The sequence below is a fragment of the Bombina bombina genome, chromosome 3 (assembly GCF_027579735.1).
Source record: "Bombina bombina isolate aBomBom1 chromosome 3, aBomBom1.pri, whole genome shotgun sequence".
NCBI classification, from domain to species: domain Eukaryota; kingdom Metazoa; phylum Chordata; class Amphibia; order Anura; family Bombinatoridae; genus Bombina; species Bombina bombina.
Window position 1 is genome coordinate 205,487,553 of NC_069501.1, and position 6,134 is coordinate 205,493,686.

Here is a 6,134-nt window from a genome sequence, read left to right on the forward strand (position 1 = left end):
AGTTTAGTACAATTGTTTCTATTAGAGGACAACAAAACTCTACCAAATCCAGCATAATGTTATGAGTTATAGGTTATGGGTTTAGATACTAAGCAAATATTAAGGCAAAGCTGAGGTATTACTACCATCCTGTATGGAGTTTGATGAAGTCATTACCAGTGTATACTTGTCTGCCTTTGTGTATGGCTAGAAGCCATCTGGGTTACAGGGAATGTTACAGAGGCCACTGTTGTCACTCAGTCAAAGAGGTAGACTGCAAAACGCACACTCCATATAATGGCAGAGAAATGATAGTGCAGACTTGACAGGGGCGGAACTCTCTGAATTCTCAAAGAAAATGTGCAGAACCTGGAAGTCCCAAAGAGATGAGAGCTGCCTCCCATAAAGCTCTCAGCTCAGATGAGATGTTATTAAATGATCCTCCAGCACTGCAAGATCCATCACAAGATTCCAGACAGGTAAATGCTTCTATACCTCCCTATGGGGTGTTCCCTGCATTTCTGGACCTGAAGGAGATACAAGCCCAGTGCAATATAGCACTGCTTGATGAGAGGCTTAGGCCCACCCAGCATATTTGCGTATGCCACTGAAAAACTAATATTTTTTACTAGAGTTAGCTGCGGATTAGTGGCTGCACATATATGCCCCTTGTCATTGACTCGCCCAATGTATCCAGCTAGTTCAGCTAGTTTCCAGTAGTGCATTGCTACTCCTTTAACAAATGAAAGAAGCAAATTTGGTAATAGAAGTAAATAGTAAAGTTGCTTAAAATAGTATGATCTCTCTGAATCCTGAAAGAATATTGGGTTTCATGTCCCTTTAAGTGTAAGAAAGCAAGCTTATTTCTCTTGTTATCCTTTGCTGAAGGAACAGCATTGCACTACTGGCAGCTAGATGAACACATCTAGTTAGTCAATCACAAGAGACAAATGTGTGCAGGGCCCAATCAGCAGATAGCTTCCACTAGTGTAGGATATGTGCGTATTCTTTTTTAACAAGGGATACCAAGACAACAAAGGACATTTAAAAATAGTAGTGATTTTAAAAGTGTCTCAAAATTACACGCTCTATCTGAATCATGCAAGTTTAATTTTGATTTTCCTATCCCTTTAAGGAGTCTATTGCAAAAAAGCAGAGCTTTGTGTAATAGATAGTATTACAAGGAGATGGGGCATATTTATCAATGTGCGAGCGGACATGATACGAAGTAGTGTATCATGTCCACTGCACATGTCGGCATTTATCATTGCACCAGCAGTTCTTGTGAACTGCTGGTGCAATGCCGCCCCCTTCAGATTCGCCACCAATCAGCCGCTAGCAGGGAGTGTCAATTAACCCGATCGTATTCGATCGGGTTGATTTCTGTCCGCGGCCTCCGTGGACAAGTTATGGACTGCTGCTTCATAACTTCTGTTAACTTCTTGATAAATATGCCCCGAAATGTCAACACTGCCAAAGGTGATATATTTGTTTAGATGTATACCATTAACGGTGTCAAGGAATGTGTTGAGGCAATTGCAAAGTATGCTAATTAATTATGTATGAAGGGATAAGAAACATAGATTTCCAAATATACAGAGGTTTCATGATGCGGCCAGATTGTCTCACATATTTACATGGGTTGAACTCCCTAAGGGTTTAATACTTGATAATTTACCATGAATCATGTATTATAGACAGTCAGAATTCTTGAACTTCAATTAAGTAAATGTATATAATCTGAAAATCTGATAGCAGCTTTAGCACTCAGGAGAGATTGCCTCACATCCGTCTCCTGTTCAACAGTTAGGAGCCATTCTGAAAAGTTTCATGTGGATGCCTTTGGGTTATAACTTTGTGGAATACCTTTATGCAGGAAATTAAGTGGCTAAACCTGAGGTTTTGCTGTTTGATACCCCCCTCCCCCTGGTAGTTTAAATTTAAACACATATTAACACTAGAACCCTTTCACTGAGGCCCCAAGAAATTGCCTATTTTTGCCTCGCCAGTCTCGCAATCCATGGGTCTTGTAATATATATTACAAAAATGTGGGCTGAACCTTCCTGTTTCTTCGAGTGGCAATGTGTCTCCCATAGGAATTAATAGGTATCCCAACTTCAATAAAAGTCCACCATATCGCCACTAAGCTGCAATCACGGTGGAGGGGGGCTGTCTTCAAAGTGTGTTTACACAACATAGACTGTGTGTTTGAAAAACAAAAAAGTTTTTTTTTTTGTAGTAGCGCTTTAAATTATGCATATGTAAACTAAGTTTCACTGTACATAAACTAAATCTTCACACTGGAAATTCTCGCCACTGAAAAGCTGGCGAAACATATGCATGAAAAGGTGTATCTAAGATGAGGGGGGGGCAGTGCTTTGAATATTACATTCTCATGGCAATGTTTCACCATTAAAATACAAGTTACTCCGGTAGAACACCCATGAAACTCCCACAGAATACTTATTTATTCATGATGCCTGAGATCTAAAACCCGCCTTCCTATTAAACCTATAAGACTGGGGATGTAGTATATGATAGATGTACAGTATATGCAATGTTAAATATATCTGTATTTTATTGTATAATGTTATAATATATATTTAAATGGATATGAAACCCAAAAATGTTCTTTTGTGATTCAGACTGAGCATACAATTTTTAAAAAGTTTCCAATTTACTTTTATTATCAAATTTGCTTTGTTCCTATGATATTTTGCGTTGAAGAGATACCTAGGTAAGCATCTGGAGCACCCCATGGCAGGAAATAGTGCTGTCAACTAGTGCTCCAGAAATGAGCCGGCTACTAAGCGTACGTCCCTGCTTTTCCACAAAAGATAACAAGAGAAAAAAAGAAAAATTGATAATAGACATAAATTAGAAAGCTGTATAAAATTGCATGCTCTTTCTGCATCATGACATTAAAAAAAATGTGGGTTCAGTATCCCAATAAGCTATGATATATATATGTGTGTATGTACCTAGTAATAGCCTCCAGGTACTTACCTGATATGCACCCACTCTGCTGTACTTATCCAGCTGCAGAAAAGACTGCTTCCAGTAGAGAGCCTATCCAGTGCTATGCAAGCAACAGTAGAGTATATCACAAAGTAGTACAATGCACCAACAGGAGGAGGCTGGCTGACTTAAGAGGAGGACGCTAAGGGACAAGGCAGGCTTGGGACCAACTCCTAGACAAGGTTCCCAACCTCGAGGTTCAGACCTCACACTCAGTGGCGACTCTAGGAACAATATATAGGGGGGGCACCTAAGATACCACAGTCAAAACTGGGGGGGGGGCACTAATAATTTTCACCACTAAATTATACCACAGAAAAATATATCTATATAAATAAGATTCCAAAATAACAATGTAATGCGGTATGCAATGATACCTTTGTATTGTACTAACCTAATACTAAAAAGACAAGCTTTCAAGAGCTTTCCTTTCTTCCTCAGGTATTTCTTCAGACCCGAGAAGGAGAGGAAAACTCTCAAAAGCTTTTCTTTATAGTTTAAAGTAATTTCAGAAAACACCAGGGCTCTGTAAATCAGGGTTCTTCAAACTTTTTATCCACAAGAACAAGTGCCATGATACCACATAGCTTCCTGACCCTATTTTTGTGTTTGATCTCAGAATACACACACACACACTCACCCTCATACTACACACACAACCTCATACAACACACATACCAAACCTCACCCTCATACTACACACATACACACACCACACACCCTCATACAACACACACACCATACACACACTTTAATACAGCACACACACACACTCATACTACACACATCCTCATACAATACACATACCACACCTCACCCTCATACTACACATACCACACACTCACTCTCATGCAACACACACACCATACACATACTCATACTACACACACCTCACCCTTATACTACACACACCACAAACTTACCCTCATACTACACACACTCCTACTACACACATACCACACACCCTCATACAACACACACACCATACACATACTCATACTACACACAACTCACCCTCATACTACACACACCACACACATACCCTCATACTACACATACACCCTCTTACTACACATACCACACACTGACCCTCTTACTACACACACCACACACTCACCCTCATACTACGCACACAACCTCATACAACATGCACTCACACTCACCCTCATACAACACACACACCACACACTCATCTTAATACAACACATACAACACACACTCACCCTCATACAACACACCATACACATACTCATACTACACACAACTCACCCTCATACTACACACACCACACACATACCCTCATACTACACATACACCCTCTTACTACACATACCACACACTGACCCTCTTACTACACACACCACACACTCACCCTCATACAACACAAATACTCCACAAACACACCACACTCACCCTCATACAACACACACACCACACACTCATCTTAATACAACACATACAACACACACTCACCCTCATACAACACACACACCTCACTCAACACCACACACACACTCATACAACACATAGCCTCATACAACACACACACACTCACCCTCATACAACACACACCCCACTCACCTTCATACAACACACACACACCCAACTGACCCTCATACAACACACCCTCATACAACATACACACACTCACCCTCATACAACACACACCCCACTCACCCTCATACAACACACACACCTCCAACTGACCCGCATACAACACACTCACCCTCATACAACACACACAAACTCATAATATAATAATAATAATATAGTAAAAATAAAAAATAAACAAAACATGAGAGCAATAGTCATTGATACACTGCTTGTTACTGGTGCCTAGAACAGGTTCAGTAAGTAAGAATACAAAGCAAATGGAGGGGCAGGGGCTTAAACACTGACAGCAAATAAAAGCTAACGTCTTAATTGTAGCTGATGAATACAGCGTTGGAATCCCCAGCCCCCCTGCACTTCACTGTCAGATAAACATTACACAGGCAGGAATGCAGCTGAAGCGTCCTGTTGCTGCTGGCTGAAATTAAAAGTCCCAGCAATCTTTTGTGGTGGAGTGCAGGTGTGCTAGATGTGCCCACCGTATAGATAAGCCAGAACTCGTAGCAATTAGCAGGAAGGAGGGGGGATTATTATGTGTAGGGACCCAAGCAGAGTTTAGAGGTAATGGGGGAGGAGCTGCTGCAACCATGCTGATAACATTAGTGTAGAACGTAGTGCAAAGCAACTTGTGTATGCGCACACTCCATGGCCCTCAGAGTGACAGAGCCCCCCACACTCTAGTGCCCACCAAGCAACAAACCCCACATCCAGGCACCAGGCTCCCTCACTGGGATTAGGAGCCTTGTGCCTAAAATAAGTAATTTCTTATAATGACACCCTTGAAAATGCCTTGCACTTAATGTATTGGCCTCAGGCTTTACTGCGCCTGTCGGGTAGCACGTATATTACAAGTTGAAAGTAAATGTTTTTCGCTTGCGCACTAACCCGACATGCGCAAAGAGTAAAATATATATTGTGACTGAGTTAACGTACTCCATCATTGACTTCAATGGAGAGAGAAAAGTGGAAAAAACACCCATACTCGTGCGCTAACCCGAATTGACAGAAGCCCCCTATTCTCTTAATTCTAACCCAGCACGTAGCTCACCGCAAAGTACCCGCTACACTATTAACCCCTAAACAACCATACCACCATATCACAAACTACCCCTCTACACTATTAACCCCTAAACTGCCACACCCTCATTGCACACTACCCCACTGCAGTATTTACCCCTAAACAGCCACAACCCCATCGCAAACTGCCCATCCATACTATTAATCCCTAAACCATCACAACCCCCAAGGTAAAATACACACTAACATCTAAACCCCCTAACCAGCTAACTCTTCTAACCTAACACTCCCTTAGTTACACCAAAAAACTAACCTTATTTGAAAAGAAAAAAAACAACCTATTTACATATATTTAATTTAAATAAATTAAATTAAACAAAAACAGGCATTTTGGGGATTAATCAAAATAAGACATAATTGCAAAAAATTGTTTAGTATTTATTTTGCAAAGTATTCCTTGTACTTAAAGGGCCACAAATATGTTAAATCCAGTACATTTTATACATAT